At 37.8% G+C, this 24,117-nt stretch overlaps 1 protein-coding gene across 2 annotated transcripts in view; it reads right to left on the bottom strand.

Moving 5' to 3' along the window:
- The window catches only part of DAB1 (DAB adaptor protein 1), a 1,095,315-nt gene that overhangs the window by 606,858 nt on the left and 464,340 nt on the right, over positions 1 to 24,117 (bottom strand). The window lies entirely within an intron of this gene.

A 24,117-nucleotide genomic window follows, 5' to 3' on the forward strand; every position in this document is an offset into this window, starting at 1 on the left:
GATCAACTAGTCTAGCTCCCTGTTTTGTCAGTTAACAATACAGTAGCAATGAGAAATTTATTTTTAACCCAAGATCATACAACTTAAATACTGACCTCTTTCTGTCTAGTCTAGGACTTTTTGGGCCCCCTCTTTCCATTTCTATACTCACAAAGCTGTCACCTATAGTCAACCTCATTTCATATCATTGAATTGGTAGACTTGATTTTGGAATAAATGTTGAGAATAGTGTCTTTACAATAGTTAATACTGGGTTTTGTTCTTTCACTTGCTTAGAAATTAATAAAATAAACACAATTGCTTTGGGTTCAGTTTGGAATGGTTTCTTAGAGTAGGCTTGATGGCTGTCTCCAAGACCCCTGTAACACCCTCTGCCACTAAGGCTTACTATTCTTTTTTAAAAAGACTTTATTTATTTTTAGGGAGCAGGGAAGAGGAGAAGAAAGAGAGAAATATCAATGTGTGGTTGCCTCTCATGCTCCCCTAACTGGGGACATGGCCTGTAACCCAGGAATGTGCCTTCACTGAGAATCAAACCAGTGACTCTTTGGTTCTCAGGCCAGCACCTAATCCACTGAGCCACAGCAGCCAGAGATAGGCTTACTCTTAACACAGGATATCACAATGCATTATCTTTGATTACTTATCTTTCTTCCTCACCAGGTTCTGAATTCCCCCAAGAACATGGACCACAGTTATGTCCTCATTACTTACAGCTCAGTTTTTGTTACAAAGTTGGTGGAGATCTGTGGAGATTTGCTGACATACTGAATTGAAATTGGGCCTGGGAGATGTGGCCAAAGAAGATCAATAAGAGTGACTTATCTGATGGAGTGTGTATTATTTAGAACTTAAGTCATCATTATGCATTCTATGTTGTTCTACAAAGTCTTTTTTTTTTCCTTGAAAAGTTGTTAGAAAATGCCTGTCAGTGAGACTCTGGCAGTTTTTCCTAAGCCTGAAAATATTAGGATAATCCAGGTGGTCAAATTCAGTGTAATCAGTGTTTCTCAGGGAATATTGTGAATGGATGAATGCAGGCTGATTATACAGTAAATATTTAATTTTAGATTCTGATTATTTCATATTGACATTTCAGAGCAGTAAATATTTTGATGCTAGATTCAGCCTACACCAGGAAAATAACTCCCTCAATGGCAGAGTCTACACATGTAATTGTATAATTTAATACTTTCATTTAAAACATTTCAACTTTAAAAAATCTTTTTGATTTGGAAAAGTAATTTCTTATCTGAGAAGACTCAACCTCAGACTCTCTGGACCATAGACTAATTAACCTCTCACTAAGGAAATAAAAGGTCCTCTTTTCTAAAACTGAGTGTTTTGATTTGGGTATTTTTTATTGTGTAGTGCCAGTCAAGCCCCACAGGGTAACAGGAAAGAGTTAAAATGTAATTCTCTACGAAGAGACAATAAGTGGATAGTTTCAGTTTTGCTGGAAAAGGGTGGTTTCAGACATTTTCTGTGAGGGACAGGAAAAACCCTAGAGGGTTATTGAGGACATGCTTGTGGAGTAATAAGAAGGCAGGTTTTCAGAGTAAACCAGCTCAGAAGAGTTTAAAAGTTATGTGCATGTTGGGGGCGAGGGAGGCATTTAAAGCCATCTGGTCTCGTAAATTTGTAAGTAATTCTATCTCAAGTATTCAAGAGCATTTTATAGATGGCATCTGAAGAACTACTTCCCATTACAAGTTCAGCACATTTCCTAATTTCTAGCACCTATAAAAGACCCAAGATAAGATATTGTGAGATATTACGACAGCCATTTTATTGATGAGCAACTTGGTGACTGACTCAAATGATACTACTAGGAAGAGTTAATGAAAAACTCTTTTCCCTCACTCTGAGCTTTCTTTAGGGATGCCATTAGTGTTTCTTCTACCTTCTTTATAGTACTCCTAGAGATATGGGATGACTCACCTAATTTGTAAGTAGGTAAAGAGTAACTAAGGATGTTCTGTTCATCTTCACTCTTCCTCCTCCTTTCTTGGGAGCCAGTAGTCTTGTAGAAGACATGAGTTCTCCACAGCGTCAGTCTTACCTGGTCCAGGAGTCAGCCTACTTCTGGAATCCTGTCAGTGAGACCACTTGGCTAATAAAGCCACATCCTACAACCCATCCTCCCTTCATCTTTATTTTTTTTCTTTTTGCTTAATAGACTCAGAACCCAGCAGGAAAAAGTGATGCTATTTATTCTGTCCTCCCCTTGGAGACTGTAAAAGTAACTAACAGAGTCAGGATTCAAATTCTTCAAAGCTCACACTCCAAAATCACTACTCTAGTGGTGGCAACAATAACAATCACCAAAAAATCAATAGGCTGCCCTCTGTTTTCCAGCCTTTCTTATAGTTTGTTTGGAGCCCTGTTACAGGTTGTGACTGCTGGCCTATGAGCAAAAATAATGTGTGTCCTTTCTAGGTAGCAACCATTAAAAGATGACACACTCTTCCACTTGCACCACATGCTGAGATGGGGGCTTCACCATCTCCCTGTAAGAAGTAAGGAGCCCAGAGATCCTGGATCTCTGAGTGACCACAGTCGGTGTTCCCTGATCACATAGGGCTTCCTATGAATGAGGAAAACAAACCTCTGGTACATCAAGCCCCCTGTCTAGAGATTTTGGAGTTATTTTATTCAACAGCATAGCACAGTCATACCTCACAAGGAAGTGACTAAGGAAATAGGACCACTGTAGAGTCTGGATATGGAGAAGATGAGCACGAGGCAAACAGAGAAACAGCGTACCAAATAAGGATGCTCTGTGGAGTCATGATAAAAAAAAGTATAAGCCTAATCATTTCTTCAGGGTGTCCTCAATATGTTAGCTATTACTGTATATTTGTCTTACTTCCCCACTAAACTCTAATCCCTTTGAGGACAAACACAATGTCATAGCCATTTCGATGTCCATGGTGCCCAGTACAGTTCCTGGGGCTTGTCAGATTGTCAGTACATGGCTGTTGAGCAGGAGCAAAATGAAGCATTGGTAATGAACACAAGAGTGTCAGTGGAGTTATTATGCCTTTGTAGTATTTGTAATTATCATTAGCATAAATTATACATCTATTCAGCATAAATATATACATATATTTACATTTAAGTTAACTATTTAGTAAACTGAATATAGTTCATTATATCATAATCAGCCTTTTATTTTAAATAGGCATTTGTGTTTCAGAGGTCAGGCCCATTGATGCAATTAATTCAGATTGCCCAAGTGAAGAAAAGAAAGAAATTTTTGTGTTTTGAAGATTATTATAAAAAACATCCCAAGTCTCAAAAGCAGAGAGGGAGAAATTTTGAGCTGGAAGGCCAGATAGCCAAGTAAGTAGCAGAGCAGCACCTAGAGGTAGAGAACATGGCTTTAGAGAGTGTAAGGACCAAGGGCTAAAGACCAAAGGCCAAGGACTGGAGACAGAGCTCCCTGGGTAAAACAGAGCACCTGGGGGATGGAGCGAAGCTTCTTGTGCTGGGAAGCAAGTAAGCCAGCAGCAACATAGGCCAGGAGACATTGCTATAGTATGGGAAGTACTGCAGACAAATGATGAAGGAGAAGAAGAGCTGTCCCCATGCTGACAACCACCCACAAGGCACCGAGGAAAACCTGCTTCAGTGAGCAGACAGCAGGGGATTTCTCATGTGAGAAGAGAAGACTTTATGTTTGCAACAGGTAAGACGCAGGGTTCTTGGACAGTCTGGGAGCAGATGGGGGTGATGAAGCCTCGAAAAAGTAATGCAGGTTTCCATGCCAGTGTGGAGGAAAGAGGCTACAGCTAGCATTAACTCAAATGGAACAACTGAAAAAATATATACGACAGCTCTTTTATGTTAAGGTTGTGGAGCAATTAATTCTTGTTATAATTTTAAGGCACCATCCTAGGCTTACAGCATCTGGCAAGACTTTTGCCCTAAAGAATCAAACCAGGTATCTGGGAAGAGAAGAGGCATCAGACAAATATAACTACTGGAAGTCATCTTTGATCCCAAAGGAAAAAATCTAAAGCCCTCAGCTTGGTGCCCTCAACTATTAAAGATATGTTCCCCAAATGATGTTTCTTATATTTGCTGCCATGAACCTTTCCCTTGCCAGCTCCAAATTCTTGTGAAAACTAGAGAAGTTTTCACTGATCTCAAAGTATGCCATGTCTTTTAACAGAGTTGATATTGTTGTTTCCTCTACTTGGAAAGCCTTTGTTTCCTAAGACATTCCTACTCAACCTACAAGATCTGATTATGATTCTTCTTCCTGGATGCTTTTCTGATTCTCCCAAGGTCAAATTGAGAGATACAGGGGGAGAGAGAGAGAGAGAGAGAGAGAGAGAGAGAGAGAGAATACTAATATTGTTAAACTCATTATTTTCAATATGAGCTCAATAATATTACCCCAAATTCACATGTTGAAGCCCTAGCCTTCAGTGTAACTGTATATAGAGACAGGGACTATAAAGAGACGCAATTGATGAGGATGGGGCCCTAGTATAATAAAATTAGTTGATTTTTAAGAGGATACATCAGAGAGTTTATTCTTCCTTTCTCTCTCTACCATGTGAGGACACAGCAAAGGTGGTCATTTGTAAGCCAGAAAGAGGGCTCTCACCGGAATCCAACCATGCTGCACCATGCATCCAGAATTGTCAGACAAAAGTTCTGTTGTTTAAGCCACCTTCTCAGTGGTATTTTGTTATGGTAGCCTGAGCTAAGACAGTCAGTGTGTTTGTTTTTCTGCATTATGTCATTCAGTGATGCTAACCACCAGAGTAGTAGGCATCATTTCCCCCCTTTCACTAAAAGGGAACCAGAGCTCTGAGAGGTGAAATCATGTACCCACAGGCACATAGTGGAGTGGAGATGTGAACCTGAGCTCATGTGACTGGAGGGCCTGTGGTTTACACTCCACATCCCTGCACCTGAGGCCTTTTTCTGGACTGCCACTGCAGTTCTTGGTACACCCCTAGGTGACAGCAGTCTTTTTACCACATTGCAATGATCTGCCTTCCCTGCTAAACAGTGCACAAAAAATTACCCTTAAATAGTAGAATTGTTTACCTGAGAAAATCTGAATGACCAAACTGATAGATAATCAACATTAATAAGAGGTGATCCTATTAACTGTTACAGAAACCAGAGGTGTGGGGAAATCCTACTAGAGGCTATGTAGGGTATGTTTTCAGCCAAAAAAAAAATTGTTGAGTATTCACTCTTTGCCAGGTACTGTTATTCACTGGGAGGAAAGGACAATTAGAAATCATACTGGTCCTTGAGGAACACACGGTTGAGTGGAAATAAAACACTAAATATTACTTTTTCGGTTCTCATGTATCATTTGATTGGGGTCTGGTTGGATGTATAGGAATCAGATTTGGCTACACACTGGAGTCATCTAGGACAGAAAGTGTTTTCTAGCTTAGAAAACACTAATGCCTTGGTCTCACCTCCAGAGACTTTTATTTAATTGGTCTGGGGTATGATCTGGCTGTCAGGAGTCTTAAAAAGCTCCCCAAGTGATTCTAATGTGCAGTCAAGGTTGAAAATCAGTGGACTAGGATCCTGGAAGATGGAGGGGGATTTATTCCAGATTTATTAGACAGGAGAGAGAAAGGGGGAGGCAGGTAAGAGTAAAGCAGGGCACATATGAACAACAATCACCACCACTCTGCATTTAACAGCATGAGAAGCACTTCAGAGCACCTGTTAATACAATTCAGAGATCATGCATTAAGAACTAAAACAACACAAAAATCAAATGCCACTGTTTATTTAGTGAATGTTTTTCAAAGGGCTATAAGTACTGGAAAGACATTATATTAATAAACTCCTATCATCTCTGCCAGGTAGGGGGCAGGTTAGACATTTATTGAATGAGGCCATATTAAAGTACATTCTTTGCTTGAATCAGAAGCTAATATAACAGTAACTACAGGTTCCATTTAGGCAGTACTCATAGGTTAAAACTCAGCATAGCAGACAAATGCCACTAGAGCTGGGACCTGAGGGGACAGAATGGGGCAAGAGACCTGAAGGGAGGCATCAGGGTATCTTTGGAGGGAAACAGAAACAATAAAATAGCACTATTACTATTACTATTACTATTACTATTTATTACTATTACTTAGCCTTACAATGTCTGGCATCTTTCTTGGTGTTTTTCATGTGCCACCTCTGGTAGTCATCCTGTGAGACAAGTATCTTCCCCATTTTATAGGGGAAGAACACGGTACACTGAGAAGTTAAGCAAATTGCTCAAAGGTAAACAGTTTCCAAGTGGCCAAGTTAGGTTTAGAAGGTAGGTTTCATCTGAATGAGACTCTATGGCCAGTTCTCTTAACATTAGGCCTTCTTTTAAGGGAGGATGAGGTGGAAAGACAAGTTGGTGAGGATGAGATAAAGAAAGATTCCTCTCAAAGTCTTGAAATCAGAACAGGTTCTGTAGGTGGTCCATGGGTATTGTTTTCAGAATGAGTAGGCAGCTGATAGCTAAAGGCATCTATTAACTGCTGAATGTACTGCAGACCTTAGAGAGCAAGGGCTTTGGAAGGGGTTTCAGGTGGAAGCTCATGGCAGGAAATTTGTCATTTTAGCCATCCCCAAGAGCACTGTTGACAGTCTTCAGGACAGGGCATGGAGATGGGATGAAGGAGAAAAAAGTGGTTACCATTCACTAGTCACAGAATTAATGTTAAATTATGTACCAGCTTCAATAAGCAAATTGGCTCATTCAAGGCTATGCAACTAGTAAGTATTTGAATACAGATTAGAACCCAGCACTTCCTGACTCCAAGGTGTGTCCTTAGCCAGTATGCTATGATGGAAATGGAAATATGGTAATTATCATCTTTCCATGTACATTGACAACTTTATGGGCTCTCATTTTCTGCAAATTCAGTGTGAGAAAATGGCACCCAGTGTCAGCTTCAAAAGCAAATGTTGCCTATATAATTAGATTAAGATCTGGGACACAAAGGAGAGGAATTCCAGGGCACTAAGCAATGTCCAGTTCTCAGCTGAGGTACTATGCTTAGCTCTGAGTCTACTTTTCTAAAGGGATGGTATATCAGTTTCCAATAGCTGTTGTAACAAAAGACCACAAATTTAGTGTCTTAAAACAATGCAAAATTTTATTATCTCAGTTCGTTAGGTCAGAAGTCTGACACAGGTCTCATGGGGCTAACATCAAGGTGTCGGAGGGGCTCCATTCCTTTCTGAATCCTCCTGGGAAGAATCAGTTTCCTTGCCTTTCCGAGCATCTAGAGGCCACCCATACTTCTTGGCTTGTGGCCTCCCCCCTTCCATCTTCAAAGCCAGCAACTATGGGTTGAGTCCTCACAGCACATCACTCTATCACTCTATGACCTGCTTCTGACATCATCTCTCTTTCTCTGACTCATCTGATACCATCCTCTTCCATTTTGAAGGGCTCTTGTGATTACACTGGACTAAGGATCATCTCCCTATTTTAAGGTCAGTTAATTAGCAACCTTAATTCTGTTAACCTACATTCCCCCTTGCCACTCACGGTAACATATTCACAGGTCCCAGGGTTTCGGATATGAACATCAACAGGAGGACTATTAATCTGCCTGCCACAGATGTTGACAATCTAGAGCACTATCAGAATGATGCCTAGGGAAGCAAGAAAACAATGCCATAGTACAGAAAGTCTTATAATGAAAAATGATAGTTCTGTGCCTACTTTCTACCCCCAGTCTCACTTTCCAGGGGTAACTAATTTTAAACTTTGTTTGGGGAAGGGTATGTAGGCATATTTCTGCAAGTTACCTCCATATTTCTAAATCGAATGCTTATCAGGTTTTTAACTGTTGTTTCTTTTCATTTGCATTAATTTTGGGAGGCTGCCATAATAAGGTACCATAAACTGCATAGTTTAAGATAACAGAAATTTATTGTCTCAAATTGTGAAGGCTAAAAGTTCAAAATCAAGATGTTGGCATGACCATGCTCTCTGTGAAACTTATAAGAGAGAATCCTTCCTTGACTTTTGGTGCTTTTTATGGTTTTCAGGCAACTCTTGTTGCTCCATGGCAGGTATGTAACTCGAATCTCTGCCTTTGTCATCACATGACATTCTCCCCATGTGTCTCTATCTTCAAAAAGCTGTCTTCTTAAAAGGACAGTAGTCATCTTAAATTAAGGGACTTCCCTAATCCAGCAACACCACATCTTGACTAGTCACATCTGCAACAACCTTATTTCCAAATAAGGTCACATTTAGAAATGAGGCATTGCAGTACCCAAAGGTACTGGGGGTTGGGACTTCAACACTCTTGTTTAAGGGATATACTACAACCCACGACAGTCTTGTCTATGTATTTCTTCAGTGACCAGTGTGAATATTAGGAAAGGTAAATGGAACAACTGGGTGCCTTTACTAAATAAATAAAAGGAGAGACATCTGGTCCAAGAGGGCAGGAATAAAACATGGAGAAGAACTAAGAAGAGTGTGTAAACCCAAAACTATTTCAAACACAGTAAGGGAGCCATTGGTAGATGAGAGATTTCAAAAGGTCTCTGAAAAACTGAGAATGAAGACTGATAACTGATGAATGAAGAAAGCTCTCCTTGCACTACTGAATTCCCAAGACTTTCCATACTAGAAAAGTAACTGTGATGGAATGTATGGGGTGAGATGTAAGGATGGAAGCAGGGAGATTAATTAGAAGCCTATAGATAGAGCAGTAGCCCTATACCCCCAATACCCTAAGCAGCCAGCAGGAAGGTGTCTGCTCAGGTCATCTCAGAAACACCTGTCAGCCTGCAAGCCCCACCCACTCCCAAAGAGCCCTGTTTGGCTTCATAATGTCTCATTCTGAAACAGGAGTAGACAACCAAGGATGATCAGCTACCTGAGGAGTATCGGTAACAATGAAGAGAAAGGTCATGATAGAGAGTCACAGAAGTATTCAGTCAACAGAAGAGAATTCAAAAACATCTCAATGGTTTTCTTTAAAATATTCAAAAACATACTGTAATCATAAAAAGATGTGCTTTTTTAAAAGATTTTATTTATTTATTTTTAGAGGGGGAAGGGAGGGAGATAGATAGAGAGAAACATCAATGTGTGGTTGCTGGGGGTCATGGCCTGCAACCCAGGCATGTACCCTGACTGGGAATTGAACCTGCGATGCTTTGGTTCACAGCCCGAGCTCAATCCACTGAGCTACACCAGCCAGGAGATGTGCTTTTTTTTAAAAAAGGTAAAAATAACAAACTTTTGGAAATTGAAAATGTGATTACAATGAAACAAAAAATAAAAAAAGAAAATCTACAGTAGAGTAAGAAAATAAGGTTTAGAATAAACCAAAATGTTCTGAAAGAAAATAAGTCCAAACTTAAATTATTTCCTAGCTCATTAACAATGAGGGCAGAGTTAAAACAGAAAGCTCCTTTGTCTTTCTTAGGAAGCTATCTTGCAACATAAGGCAGTAAATCAGAAAGATGATGTCATGAGAACTACACACCAAAGTAGCCTATCTAAGAAAGTCAAAGGACAGGAGCTGTTAGGTTCGAAGGGTTCAGCCATGCCCAAGGAAGATGGTCACTCGGTAAAATCAAGTGGAGGTAGAAGTGGAGATGATAATGGGATTTAAAGGGTTGAACTGTATCATCTAGAACCTGGGAAACACTGTACTTAACAAAGGCAACTGGTTGAGTGTGAAAAAGGCAATTCCATTTAAACTTGATGCTAAGGTCTTCCTTCTGTGAATGATGCAAGGTTTGGGACATGGGATCTGAAGAGAAGGAGGCCTCATCTGGGCATGATATTTGGCTCTGCTGTGAATACTATTAGTGTAATAGTATTCAATAATAATTCAAATTCCATAATTCATTTTTAAGCTCTAGAATATAATTACCTGAAGACTTAGTCATGGTTGCAGGGCAGAAATCAAATGCTATCGATTGGGAATGTAGGGGAGAAATATGGGTGGAAGGGTAAGCTCAGTAATGGCATTGCCTGACAAAACTGGGAGTCAGCAGAGACTGGCTATGAGTGATGGGACAACAGATGAATGGGAAGTGTGTTGTGAGAAGCACAGACCTGAGAAGGAACTGGGAGTATATATTGGGAGGTGTGTGTTCATAAAATGGACAAATTCCTCACTGGTCACTGCATGGGTCCACAGACAACATAGAGAGAATGATTAAAAGCTTGATAAACAGTTAATTTAGACACATAGAGGGAACCTGCAGAAAGACACCTCCACCCTCTCCTCCTCCCCCCGCAAAAAAAGTTAGAATTAGTTGCCTCTTGAGAATGAGACTGAGAAAGCAAGTAAACAGGGGACTGTTGCTTTGCATTATAAGTTGTTCTGTCCCTAAGATTTTTTTTCAGTGATGCACATGTAGTATTAGAACAAGATAAAAATATAGTAAAATGTTATTCTTTTGGAAAATTTCAAGCATTTAGAATAAGTGTCAGAGAAGTATAATGAACCCCCACTATTCAGCTTCAAAAATGAACAACTCATGGCCAATCTTGTTTCATCTATATCCCCATCTATTCCATATCATTTTGAGGCAAATCCTACATACTATGTTATTTCCCCTGTAAATATTTCATATATATATATCTAAAATATAAAGAGAATTACATTACATATGAATTATTATCATACCTTAAAAATTCCTTAATACACCCTGGCTGGTATGGCTCAGCAGATTGAGTGTCAGCCTGCAAACCAAAGGGTCACTGGTTCGATTCCCAGTCAGGGCACATGCCTGGGTTGCAGGACAGGTCCCCAGTGTGGGTGTGTGAGAGGCAACCATACATTGATGTTTTTCTCTCTCTCTTCCTCCTTCCCTCCCCCCCCATCTACAAATAAATAAATAAATAAATAAATCTTTTAAAAAAATCCTTAATACAAATACCCAGAAAATGCTCAAATTTTCATTATCTCCTAAATTAAAAAAAAATAATTTTAAGATGTAAGTCATTTTTTGTGTTTTAAAATAAATCAAAGGCATATATAAAATATATATTAATTATATATATTATTTTTATACAAACATATATATTTATAATTATATATATATAGCCATACTACAATATATGGTTTCATATGTATATGTATGTATGGCTTCATATGTATATGTATATAAGCCAGTTCAGTCTGTATGACTGTGGAGAACAGAATTAGAGAAAAGATTTCAGAAAAATAAAAGAAAGAACTGTTCGATCAGAAAAGCTATTGGAATGTGCTGCTTCAGGAGGCCATAAATCCATGGCCCTCTAAATAGGCAAATGAAGCCTGGGTGGCCAGTTGTCTTAGGAGGCAGATTCCCCGCCCCCACCCAGGGTTCCTAATCACCCCACATTCATTAAAATATTATGAATGCAGAGAGAAGCCTTACACTCAGAAACTATGTCTGATGGGTACCATTTTAGACAGTGTACTCAAAAGTCTTTTTTCCTTCTCTTCCTCCTCCTTCTTTTGTTCATGTATTTCACAGGTTTAATAGTTTTTCAAACCTCTGCAATGCCTTTAGAAACCCTGTCTTCACAAAAACTGTAAATCATTTGAGGTCAGGGACCTCTTTCACTGGGGAATCCCCAAAATAGAGCATGTAGTGGATGCTTGTTTTACACCTGGTTCCCGAGGGAACAGACCTGAGACCCAGAGAAAGGCAGGCAGAAGGCTTGCCAAGGACTGCTCTCGGAAAAGATGTCTGTAACCTATGTGGTAAGTAGGACTGGGCAAAGCGAGGCGTTGAACTATGATGGTCTCAGCTAATCCTACAGGGAACTCCAGGGGTTGGGATGACTCTCCATTCTTCTCCCAAATCTAGGCAAGGGGTTGGCTTATTTTGCCCCAGCCCCATTGACCAGTCATTGAATAAAAGTTATTTGTTAAGGCCTAGGCTTAATGTTGGCCAAAGTGACTCCCTTGTGCCAAGGGAAGTGCCTATGCAGGGACTTAGCTATAAGCATCATTGGCCAACACTCCCAGCACCTGGGGAATACGAGTACTTCAGTCTTAAAGGGGGGTCTGGGCAGACTTCCTGTTTGATACCCAATCAGCATCCATCTAAGTGAACTGCACAGCCTGACCTACTGCCTGCCACTGTCCTCCAGCCACCCTGCACTTCAGCGCAAACTTCTCATCCTTCTTGGAACATGTGACTAATTTCTTTTAACTTCTTTAGGTGTTTATAAATTTCATGACAATTTTCTTTCCAGATCACTATTCCCAAATTTTCTGGCTAATTTATGATTATGATACTATATGTGTGCTCCTTTTTGGACACTTTATAAACTTGCAAATTCACTGGGTCTAGATAAATAGTAATAATAAAAGTCAAATAAAGAAGCCCCTGCTCATGTTTTGAAGCCCCATCCAAAGGCACCTTCGCTGTGAAATCTAACTGCTTCTCACAGGCAGAGGTAATGTCTACCAGCCATGGCATTTACATACTACAGGCAATTATCTTGTAATGAGCCTGTCTTTCTCAGTAGGCTGCAAATTCCTCAAATCATAGCTTATTCATTTGCTTCTCCGGAGCCTAGCACTGTTCCTGGCACATAATAGATGTCTAATAAGGCTCTGTCAGATGAATGAATGAATGAATGAATCAATCAATCAATCAAAATTTAGGATCTTTTTTATGCCACAAATTTAGTTCTTCCTACTGTTTCCCTGACATTTCATAATTGTTGCTAATGTGGTTCACAAGCAGAACTGGGAAATAAACACCAGGATAATAAGCCTTGTGTAGTTCACCAAATCAGCACAATAAGCTCATGTTTTAAACAAAAAAAAGAGGGGGGTTAGAATTGCTGTTAAAGCTCTAGCACAATCAATTTTAATTAGCATTGCTCATTGTAAGAAATGATAAGGTATCAGTCATTGTAATTGCCAGTGTTGACAATTAGTTAAAGTCATTAACATCTCAAGACATACTCTAATACAGACTTACTGAATTTTAAAGATTTAGAGGAAAGGTAGGGAGGAGTTGTTAGTAAATTCCTTCAGTTTTTACAGGCTTGACAAGCATACCCTGTGAATGATCACTTCCCAGTGTTTTTGGGGAGCTGAAGAGCAATATCTAAGGACTCTCTCTAGCCTGTCCTTCCTTATTACCCACAGTATTACCCAGGAAATTCTTCTAAAACAGCATGTTTCAGTGTGTCACTGAAATACCTCTAGGATTCTATCATTGCCACAGTAAAGAGCCCAATCTCCCTAGCATTGTATTCAAAACTCTTGGATTTCTAGCGCCATCTCTTAAATGCTCCTCCATTCTCCTTGAGGGCTTCTGCCAACTAATTTACACAACTCTCCCAGGTAATTTACATGCAGGATATTCCTCTTTACTGCTTTGCTCTTTGGTGCCTCTGTGACTTCAGAGATGGGTCTGCTTGTCTTAAAAACTTTACCTTTTTTTTTTTTTGCCTGAAAAACTTTTTCTCATCTATTTAAGACCCAATTCAAACAACTTTTGTCCTCAGCTAAAATAAGTCACTCCTTTGTGCTCCCTATGGATTTTTGTATGGCTTGCTACATTATATTATGTTCATGTATTCCTCTGTATTTCCAATAAGCCTATGTCTGGAGGTACATAATGTGTAGCCCAGTACCTGGCAAATGGTAGACCTGCAACAACTATTTGTTGAATGAGGGAACTAATGAGCAAACAAAGAGGTAAGTGATTGAAAAGTGAACAAGGTTGTGAATGAGCATGTTCATCAGCACATGGCTCCCTCTGCACTGATGTCCAGATAGTCTGACCATGAGCCGTATATCTTTAGCAGTTGGAGTTTCTCTTTCTCCTTCCTCAATTCAAAAGGGAATGAAGGCAATGCGATATCTTCAAAATTCAAATTTTGTATCTACATTAGTTTATGATCTAAATTAGATTCACTAAATATAATGTCACCAACAAATTGACAGTCATCCATTACTTTCTATGTTCTCAATACTAAGTACTTCTAATAACTCATTAAGATTTCACAACATCTTTTGAAATAAGGGCTACTACTATTATTCCTACTTTACAGTTAAGCAGCTCAGACAAAGAGAAGTTTCGAAACTTGCCCTCGATCACCTAACAAGAAAGTGGCTCCTCTCCAGGATTATTTTTACAGACCCCAATACAAAGGAGACTCATCACAATGGGCTGGTTAACACCATTTTATGAATAAACTTAATGCTCCCCAGCTAGGCTGCCGTGCAGAACCAAGAATTCTTTGGATGGAGAGTTGGGATGAGGAAGATGAAACACAAATTGGAGAGATGATGTTTCACAGAAGAAGTAATTCTAATTTTAAAATAGCAAATCTTGAGGAGGATCTTGAGTAGAAGATACAAGGAAACATTCTGGTCTTCAATAAAACATGGCATTTTAATAGAATTATCACCCCCCTCTCCACCATTTTTCTGCTCTCCTTCCCTCCTAAATTTCTCTTGTTTCCTCTTCTAACTGTTGGCCCTCACTTTTCCACTTAATTTGACTTCTCTCTACCCTTGCCTCTTAGGTAAAATTGGTCATTTGAACCTGCCACTCTGTCCCATGGCTGTTGCTTGAGTTTAAATCTTCTTTATTTCTCAACTGGTTTCCTGACTGCAGTTTAATATCCCTAATTTGTATTCCTAGCTACCGTCATCGTATCTTCTCAAATAAAATACCACTAGTAATTCTAATACAAAAACATAACAACCCTGGATGCAATTATGTATGTGTCTCATTCTCCCAGGTCAGAAAACAAACCATTTCCTTTAAAATATAAATGCATGCCTAACCTGGCTACTACCTATTTCACTTTCCTCATCTCTAGCTGCTCTATCTCTCATTCTTTGCTGTACATGCCACAGATAGTGGTAACTCAACATAACTCAATTCCTTTCATTCAAAAGTAAGTATCCTTTTATTTCTCCTTCTCTTTTTCCTTCTTCTCCTTTTTTCTTAGGTATAATTCAAAAGAGACAGCCCCTCCAGAAAGCTACTTCCTGGAAGAAATTCTACCCTTCTTCCAACTTGGAAAAATCACTCAAATTCTCACGTTTTCCTCATATCTCTGTTAGCACTTATAGAATGACTTCACTTTCTTCATTATGTACCTTATTTTACAATAGTCTGAGCTCTTTGAGAATGAAAACCATGCTTTAATCATCTTTCTATCATCAGAATTAAGACAATGCTTGGGATATGGAAGATAATTATTTGAATTAGATTTTTTTTGTTGTTAAATATTTTATTTATTTATTTTTAGAGAGGGAAGGGAGGGAGAAAGAGAGAAAGAGAGAGAAACATCAATGTGCGGTTGCTGGGGGTCATGGCCTGCAACCCAGGCATATACCCTGACTGGGAATCAAACCTGCAACACTTTGGCTTGCAGCCCATGCTCAATCCACTGAGCTACGCCAGCCAGGGTGAATTAGTTTTAATAAGTCAAATAATTTTTTATAAAATTCAGATTTCTAGCTTCTTCTGAAAAAAAAAAAATAAGGATGATATCTTAAGGTGAGATCTAAACTGTTCCACTACAGAAAATTATTCCCTAAGGGCTAAGCACTTTCCAGTTTGCTGTAGTCCCTTACCAACCTCTCTTGTGCACTTTCAGCTAGGTTCATTCATGTAAGTCAGCTGCCTGGCTCTGATGGCCTTTTGTTTTGTGATAGAAATTGCAGCATCAATTTGACATGAGAGTTGGCCTCAATTTTAGTTATGGTTTATTCCAACTTTAGGTGATATAATTCTCAGTACCATTTGCAAACAAAAAGCAACTCTGATTAGCAAAGGAACCTGGAAAACTCCAGTTTTATATTCCTTTCTAAAGCAGAGTAAGTCAAGATACCATTACCTATTTGGTTTTTTGAAAAAAGTCAAAATACAAGTGTATGAGAACTTATTTTGGTGAGGGAACACATTCCAGAAAGTAATACAGACTCTATTTCTGTGTTTATCAATATATAATTTTGTGTGTGTTTGACATCGGCAGCAGAATGTGAAAAGTAGGATAATTCTAATGGTCTCTAATTACATCATGCAAATGTTTCCAATAGATCTATTAGTCTATTAAACATTATTTTACATGTTGGTATGGCTCTGAAATGCATCAATTCTTTAGAAGAGATCCTTTCTATTCTTTTTTTAAATGTAAACATTAACTACAATTTCTAGAGTCCAGATTAAGGGCCTAGAAACTAGCCCTGATTTGTTCAACACACTGATTTAAACAATGAGGGTCGGACTTGGTAATCTGGCTATAAGAGGCTGTAACATCTGTTTTCCCACTGAGTTCCAGAGCAGAATTGACTCATCTAATTATTTGGACCACCTCTCCCTCCCTCACAACTCCATATATATACCTTCTGCAATGGTATGTATACTCATTACAGGAGGGTGACTTTCTCCCTCAATAGCCAAAGATGTAAGTGATTTGGGAAAGGAAAATCTGAGCTGTTTAGTATAGTGTTATGGAAGTAGTACTAAATTATAAAAAGAGAAAGGTCACAAGCAGTGGCCCATCATCTTTATGTCACCCACTAATTCTTTGCATAGTGTTTTGCTCATTGTAGTACTCAGTGAATCTATTAAATACATGACTGCTTTGACAGCCACATAAACTGGTCTTCCATTCCAAGTCATTAAGTGGTTTGCTTTCTGGTCATATCTCTGGATCTTTCATGATAAAATAGTAAGAATAACGGCCTATACAGTTCAAAGGCAAATTAAATAATGCTAAGGAAGCATGTGTAGTCAACAATGCACAGAAAAGATGAGGTTTCATAGTTGCCATCCAACATCCTCACAATTGGAATTTTTCTCTTCCTATGTTCTTGTAAGTTGTGGTTTTATATCATTATAGAGCTTTCCATGCTTTGCTAGGCATTGGAACTATTTGTAAACATATCTGTCTGTCCACATAGGTTATGAACTCCTGGAGAATAAAAAATACAGTTTGATTAAGTTAGTTGGCTTATGTGTTTGTGTCTCAGAGTGAGTTTTGGGATGATGAAAAGTGCACAATGGAGATATCATCTGGAGATATGATCCTAATTTATAAAATAAGGTATTAGTAAAATGAGAAAGCTCCCATATTCTTCTCTACTTATTGTGACAGTATCCACACTCCAATGAAGAGTAATTTTCAGATAGCTCCCCTCACCCATAAAAGTATGAAACAACTTTAGAATTCGTCACTTTTTGGAACATTATTTGGAATTCACTCTACTGTTATTTTTCAGTATCTATTAGATTAAGCTTGCTTAATTTGGTACTAAAGTTTTCTATGGTCTTAGTATTTTGTCTTACTGGTTATATCACTCAGGTTCCAGTCTAGAAAACAGATACCATTTTAGTTATTTAAGACCAGGGAATTGTTTATTTAAGTTGTGGAAGAGCTGACAAACTACATGCAGAACAGTGAAACAAACCAGAGAACAGTAAAAGCAGAAAGCTACTTGTACAACTATTCCTGAAGCAACAAAGAGAAAAGGGTAGTGTTAGCAGAGTCCAGAAGCTGGGACCATCTACGGAAACTAGAATCACAGCAGGAAATCCCAGCAGCACTGGGGACTAGGAAGGAAGAGGTGGTCAGGTTGGAACTTCAGCCAAAGGAGACACCATGCTAGAGTCATGTGGAGACATACTGGTGGTCTTTCTTCCTTCCACTCTATATTCTTTTTGCCAGTGCTTTCATAGAGGCCAATAGGCAAGAAAAGTTAGAAATATAGTTTCCCACAATACGGAGCAGGGACTAACAAATAGATCAAGACAAGGGCAAGGAATGACTAAAAATAAATATTCAAATGATCAGCAAATTAATTGTTTTATCGATTACTGAGAGATATATGAGGATCTCCTGCCATAAATTTGAAACTTTTTCCTGCTTGATGATATTGATATAAACAACAGTTACTATCTGACAGCTTTGGTATTAATATACATGCATGTATGTAAATGTTTTATCGTAATCCTATAAGATTGGTACTTAAGCTATTATCCCATTTTAGAGATGAGAAGACTATGGGGAAAAAGTTACAAAAGTTACATACCTAGTAAGTAGTAAAATTTGGATTTGTGCTCAAGACAATTTCTCTCCAGAGTGTGTGTGCTTAATCACTATACCACATTGCCTCTCTATCAATTGTTGCTTTATTGATTTTAGGCATATGTTTAAGTACATATAAGTTGTAACTGATATCTTCTTGGGGAATTTTTCTAATGCTATTTTGTAGTGACTACCTAATTTCTTGATTTTTTAAATAAAATGTGTATTTTGTTTGATATTTTACAGGTCCAGATACTTTATTTTACATAGCATTCAGAGGTTTATAGGATTTTCCACTTTTTAAACTGTCAGTTTCACAGGTTAGGTACATTTTGTTAAGTAGTACATAGTTGTTTTTAATCCAATATAATTTATATATTTTAACTAAGGTTAGTCTATATATGTTATGACTACTGATAACTATGGGTTTGTAACAACAGTGTGTGTTTTCTACTTACTGCATTAAAAGAATAGTTACCTTCCTCTTTTCTTTTGGATTGCATTTTCCTTACTCCCTGTTTTTCTCTCTACCAGCTTAGAAGATTATTTTTCATCTTTTAATAAGGATATTTGAATTAAAATTTAAATTTAATAAAAACTTCCTCTATTTCAAAACAAAAATAAAGGAGTTTAGACCTGTTTTAACTCTGATCACCTTCCTTATGTCTTACATTTTTTTGCCTAGTATTATAGATATATATTTAAACCTATGAATCAATGATTAGTTTATATCATATTTCTCTCCTACCAGAATTATGACATTGCTGTACACCCTTTTAAAATAGTGCTTAACATGTGGTGTTTAATACATAATTTTGGACTAAATGAATAAGATTTACTTAGACGTTCATATTTTTCCTTATTTCTTCTTATATCATCTTTCACTGGTTTATATTATTTTTTTCAGAAATATATTTTCAAGTATACAGCCCAAATTTGTTAGTAAACATTCTTAGGTTTTTGCCTGCAAACACCTTTTTACCCATACTTTGAATGATAATTTAACTAGGTATAGAATTCTAAATTGATATTTATTTCTTTTCAGAACTCTGAAGATAGTTTATTGCCTTTTGATTTCTATCATTATGTTTGGTAAGTTAGCTGTTAGTCTTTTATTTCTTCATAAATAATTTTAGTTTTTCTTAGGTCACTTTTTACATCTTAGTCTGCAGTGTTGTTTCTACTATGATTTAAGTTTTTGTTTTAAAATGAGATAGGTTCACAAAAAGTTTCAAAATAGTATAGAGGGGTTTCATTTATCCAGTTTCCATAATAATTACATTTATATGCTTGTGACAGAACATGAAAACCAGAAAATTGACATTGTTGCATTGTGTATGTATAGTTCTATGCCATTTAACTGTATGTTTGGATTCATATAATAACTATGTCAACCATAGGCATTGTCATCCTCATGCCTCTTTCATATATCCCCATCCTCCCCACACCCCACCACCTTCTTTAATTCCTGGAAACCACTAATCTGTTCTCATGAATATAATCTTGTCTTTTTGAGAATTCTATATAAATAAAATCATATAGTATTCAACTTTTTGAAATTGGGTTTTTTCATTTAGCATAATGTTCTTGAGATCCATTCAAATTACTGTATACATCAATAGTTTATATGATTTTTTATTGCTGAGTAGCATTTCATGGTATAGAGGTACCACAGTTTGTATAACTATTCTACTATTGAAGAGTGTTCTTTGCCCCATTTTTTGGCTGCAAAAATAAAACTTATGAAATGTTTTTTGTGTAGACCAAAGTTTTCATTTTTCTGGGGATGAGTGCCCAGGAGTGTGTTGGATGAGTTGTATGACAAATGTCTGTTTAGTCTTATAAGAAACTATTAACTATTTTCCAGAACTGCTGTATCATTTTATATTCATATGACCATGTATCTAAGTAGAGATTTATATGGTTTATATATTTATATGTGTTCTGATTCTGAGGATTCATGCAGTTTTATTAATTCTGAAAATGTTTGAACCATTAACTCTTCAAATATTTTTATACCTCATTTTTAAAAATCTTAACCTCTTGGAAATCCCATTAAATTATAAGTTGGAACGCTTTTTCCTGTTATCCATATCTACTTCTTTCTTTGTGTGTGTGTGGTTTTTCTTTTTGTGTGTGTGGTTACTATTTCTCTGTGATTTGCAGGTATGCTGCACTACTGGTTAGTGAATTTATTAAGTTTATTTTAATGAGCATATCTTTCACTTGTAGAAATCCACTACATAATTTCAAAGATTTTCCTTTTTTTTATGTGTTCTCATTAGCTTTCACATTTCTAATACTTTTATCTATATGGCTTTACTAATTTAAACATTGCTCTTTTCATACTTTATATCACCTGAGTTTTTTGGTATTTTTCTCTTTTCAGTTTTTATTTCTTAATTTTGTTCAAGTACAGCTGTCTCCATTTTCACCATATCACGCCACCCCTGCTTCACCCATCCCCACCTCCCACCCTTGAACGTACCCCCTTTGGCTTTGTCCATGTGTCCTTTACACATATTCCTTGATGGCCCTTTCCCTATTTTCCCCCATTATCCCTCTCCCCTTCCCCTCCAGTTACTGTCAGTTTGTTCTTTATTTAAATGTCTCTGGTTATATTTTGCTGGTATTTAATATTTTGTTTGGTGCCTGCTGACTTTCACTGATGGTAGTATGTTTTCTTGTATGTTTTTGTAATTCTGGATTTTTATTTTATCGTATTTCTTTATGGAAATCTTGTGAAACCTGTGTTAAAGATGTATCCTTCAGAGGTTTTTCTATTGAATTCTACAAGGTAACCCAGGGTCAATTATGGTTTTGCTTTAGAGTTTCATGTTAAAGGATAATATGCATTTGTCTCCAATTTAATTCCATGGTACTTAATTCTTGAAGCTATTTTTTTTCACCATCCATGACCCAAAACAAGATGTACAACTTTACTATTGTCTTCCTATGCTGATAGGTAGAACTTTCTCAATACACCATTTTAATATAAAGTCTGGCTTCATGACGGTTTTCTCAGTTTAAACATGACACTGCCTAAGGACTAGTTTCTTTTTCCAGTATGGACGTAAAACCCATGTCTCTAAGTTATCGGTATCAGAACTTTTCTCTACACCCCACATCTTTATTGTCACCATTCCAACTTCAGTTTCTTTTCATGTTCATTCTTTGTTTCAGGGCTCCTTCAGTTTCCCTTTATTTCTCATAAGCTCAGCCTTGCATTTACAGAATTTACCTTATTAGGGTGTTTGATAGTATACAACTCTTTCGGTTATCTAGACCATCGTATTGTTGGAAATGAAAAATAGAATAGGTCATTTTTATACTTAAGTTTTATGTTAAACTTTAATGGTACTTTGGCAAATTTTATCTTAATTCCTTTTCTGTATTACTCAGAATTTTAATAGCCACTATACTATAAACTTTTGGTTTTTTTCCCCTGTAGATAAATATTCCACAATGAGACATCCCCTTATTGTTTTAGTCAAGTATTATATATTTTCAAATCTTATAAAATATTTTGTCTTGTTTTTAAGTGATGATATTATTACCTCATTTAGAAACAGAGTTTTAACATGTTAATGGAAGAATCAGGAAGCTACTATTGCCACTAGCAATTCCCCAACAGGAAATAAGAACACACACTTAAGTGAGGACTACCTACAAAAATGTGTTCCTTGCTATTATATTTCATATCGTTAAAGGCCCAAGGCCTTGGACTTTTCTTTACTAGCACCTTGATTAGCCCACACAGATTTAAAATGATAGCATCACAGACTTCCAGCAAGATGGAGGCATAGGTGGACGCACCGTACCTCCACATACAACCAAGATTAGAACAACAACAATTTAGAGGCAGAATAACACCAGAACTGACAGAGAATTTATCTGAATGGAAGTTGGACAGCCAAGAAGCTGAAGTAGACCCATTCATCCAGACCTATAGGAGGGGCAGAGATGAGCAGCAGCCGGGCACAGGTCTCGGAGCATGGAGAAAGGGAGAACTGGGTGCATAAGGCAACAGGCAGCGTGTAAGCCATCCAGGGCCCACAAGATCGCAGCGGGTGAACCCTGAATACACAAGCGGCAACTGGCGGACCCAGTGAGGCTGTGATTGTGAACCAGGGCAGAGCGCGCAATCCAGTATCCCAGGGAAGGGACTGAGATCCCAGGAGAATGGAGTTGCCACCATTGTTCCCCCCCCCGCCCCCACATACAATGTCACAATCTAGCGACTGGGGTGCCCAGCCCCAGTTAACACCTAAGGCTCCGCCCCTCACTATAACAGGAGTAACACGTCTCAAACAGAAAAACAGATTAATGCCCCAGGGCTCATCCTTTTGAGCGACCAAGAGATAGCCAATCTATCAGATGCAAAGTTCAAAACACTGGTGATCAGAAAGCTCACAGAATTGGTTGATTTTGGGCGCAAATTACATGACAAAATGCAGATTACCATAAAAGAGATGAAGGAAGATGCATGGAGAACCAACAGTGATGGGAAGGAAACTGGGACTCAAAACAATAGAGTGGACCAGAAGGAAGAAAAAAAAAACAAACAGGAAAGAATGAAGAAATAAGAATTTAAAAAAATGAGGAGAAGCTTAGGAACCTCCAGGACATCTTTAAACATTCCAACTTCCGAATTATAGGGGTACCAGAAGGGGAAGAGGAAAATCAACAGATTGAACATGTATTTGAACAAATAATAAAGGAGAACTTCCCCATTCTAGCAAAGGAAATAGACTTCCAGGAAATCCAGGAAGCTCAGAGAGCCCCAAAGAAGTTGGACCCAAGAAGAAACACACCAAGGCACATCATAATTACATTAGCCAAGGTAAAAATGAAGGAGAGAATCCTAGAAGCAGCAAGAGATAAGGGGACAGTAACCTACAAAGGAGTTCCCATCAGATTGTCAGCTGATTTCTCAAAAGAGACCTTACAGGCTAGAAGGGGCTGGAAAGAACTATTCCAAGTTATGAAAGACAAGGACCTATATCCCAGATTACTCTATCCAGCAAAGCTTTCCTTTAGAATGGAAGGGCAGATAAAGTGCTTCTCAGGTAAGGTCAAGTTAAAAGAGTTCATCAACACCAAGCCCTTATTTTATGAAATGTTAAAGGGACTTATCTAAGAAAAGAAGATAAAGAAAAAACATGTATAGTAAAAGGACAGCAAACTCACAATTATGAACAACCACACCTAAAACAAAACCAAAAGAAACTAAGCAAACAACTAGAACAGAAACAGAACCACAGAAATGGAGATCACATGGAGGGTTAGCAACCAGGGAGTGGGAGGAGGAGAGAGGGGGAAAAGGTACAGAGAATAAGTAGCATAGATTGTAGGTTGAAAATAGATAGGGGGAGGGCAAGAATAGTATGGGAAATGTAGAAGCTAAAGAACTTATGACACATGGACATGACTAAAGGGGGGGATATGGGTGGGAAAGGGTGTGCAGGGTGGAGGGGAGTGAAGGGGGTAAAATGGGACAACTGTAATAGCATAATCAGTAAAATATATTAAAAAATAAATAAATAAAATGATAGCATCACAAGGGAATGTTAGAATCAAGTTTTGTGACAAACCTTTTGGGAATTATGTATCAAATCACCTTTTAACAATTGATAATAAATGTATCCAAGCTTCCAAATTATTTGATTTTTAATTTTTAAAATAAATTAGACCAGGATTCAAGGTCATCTTAAAATGTCAATCTCATCTGCTTTCTGATATGCTTACTTGAGCAGGGGGAAAGGCACTGAGCTATCACTGGTGCATGGGTAATTGTGCATAACCCTGGGGCTGCCCATGGGAGTGTGGGAATATCATTTGTCATTTGTTTTATGAAGGAAAAACCTATTGAAAACCATTAGTCTAGCCCATTACATTCATTTTACCAATGCAGAAAGTAAGCCTCTCTCAGATTTCACAGCATAATTTAGTGGGCGAGATAAGATTTGAATTCAGGTTCTTTAACTTATAGTTCACTATACTTTCTACTATACCACAGTAAAAAGTGAGAATTCTAATAGCATCTAAATGGAAAAGAAAGTGCCTCTTGGTTATTTTAGGAGTTCACG

This window comes from Phyllostomus discolor, chromosome 5 (genome assembly GCF_004126475.2).
Source record: "Phyllostomus discolor isolate MPI-MPIP mPhyDis1 chromosome 5, mPhyDis1.pri.v3, whole genome shotgun sequence".
NCBI lineage: Eukaryota > Metazoa > Chordata > Mammalia > Chiroptera > Phyllostomidae > Phyllostomus > Phyllostomus discolor.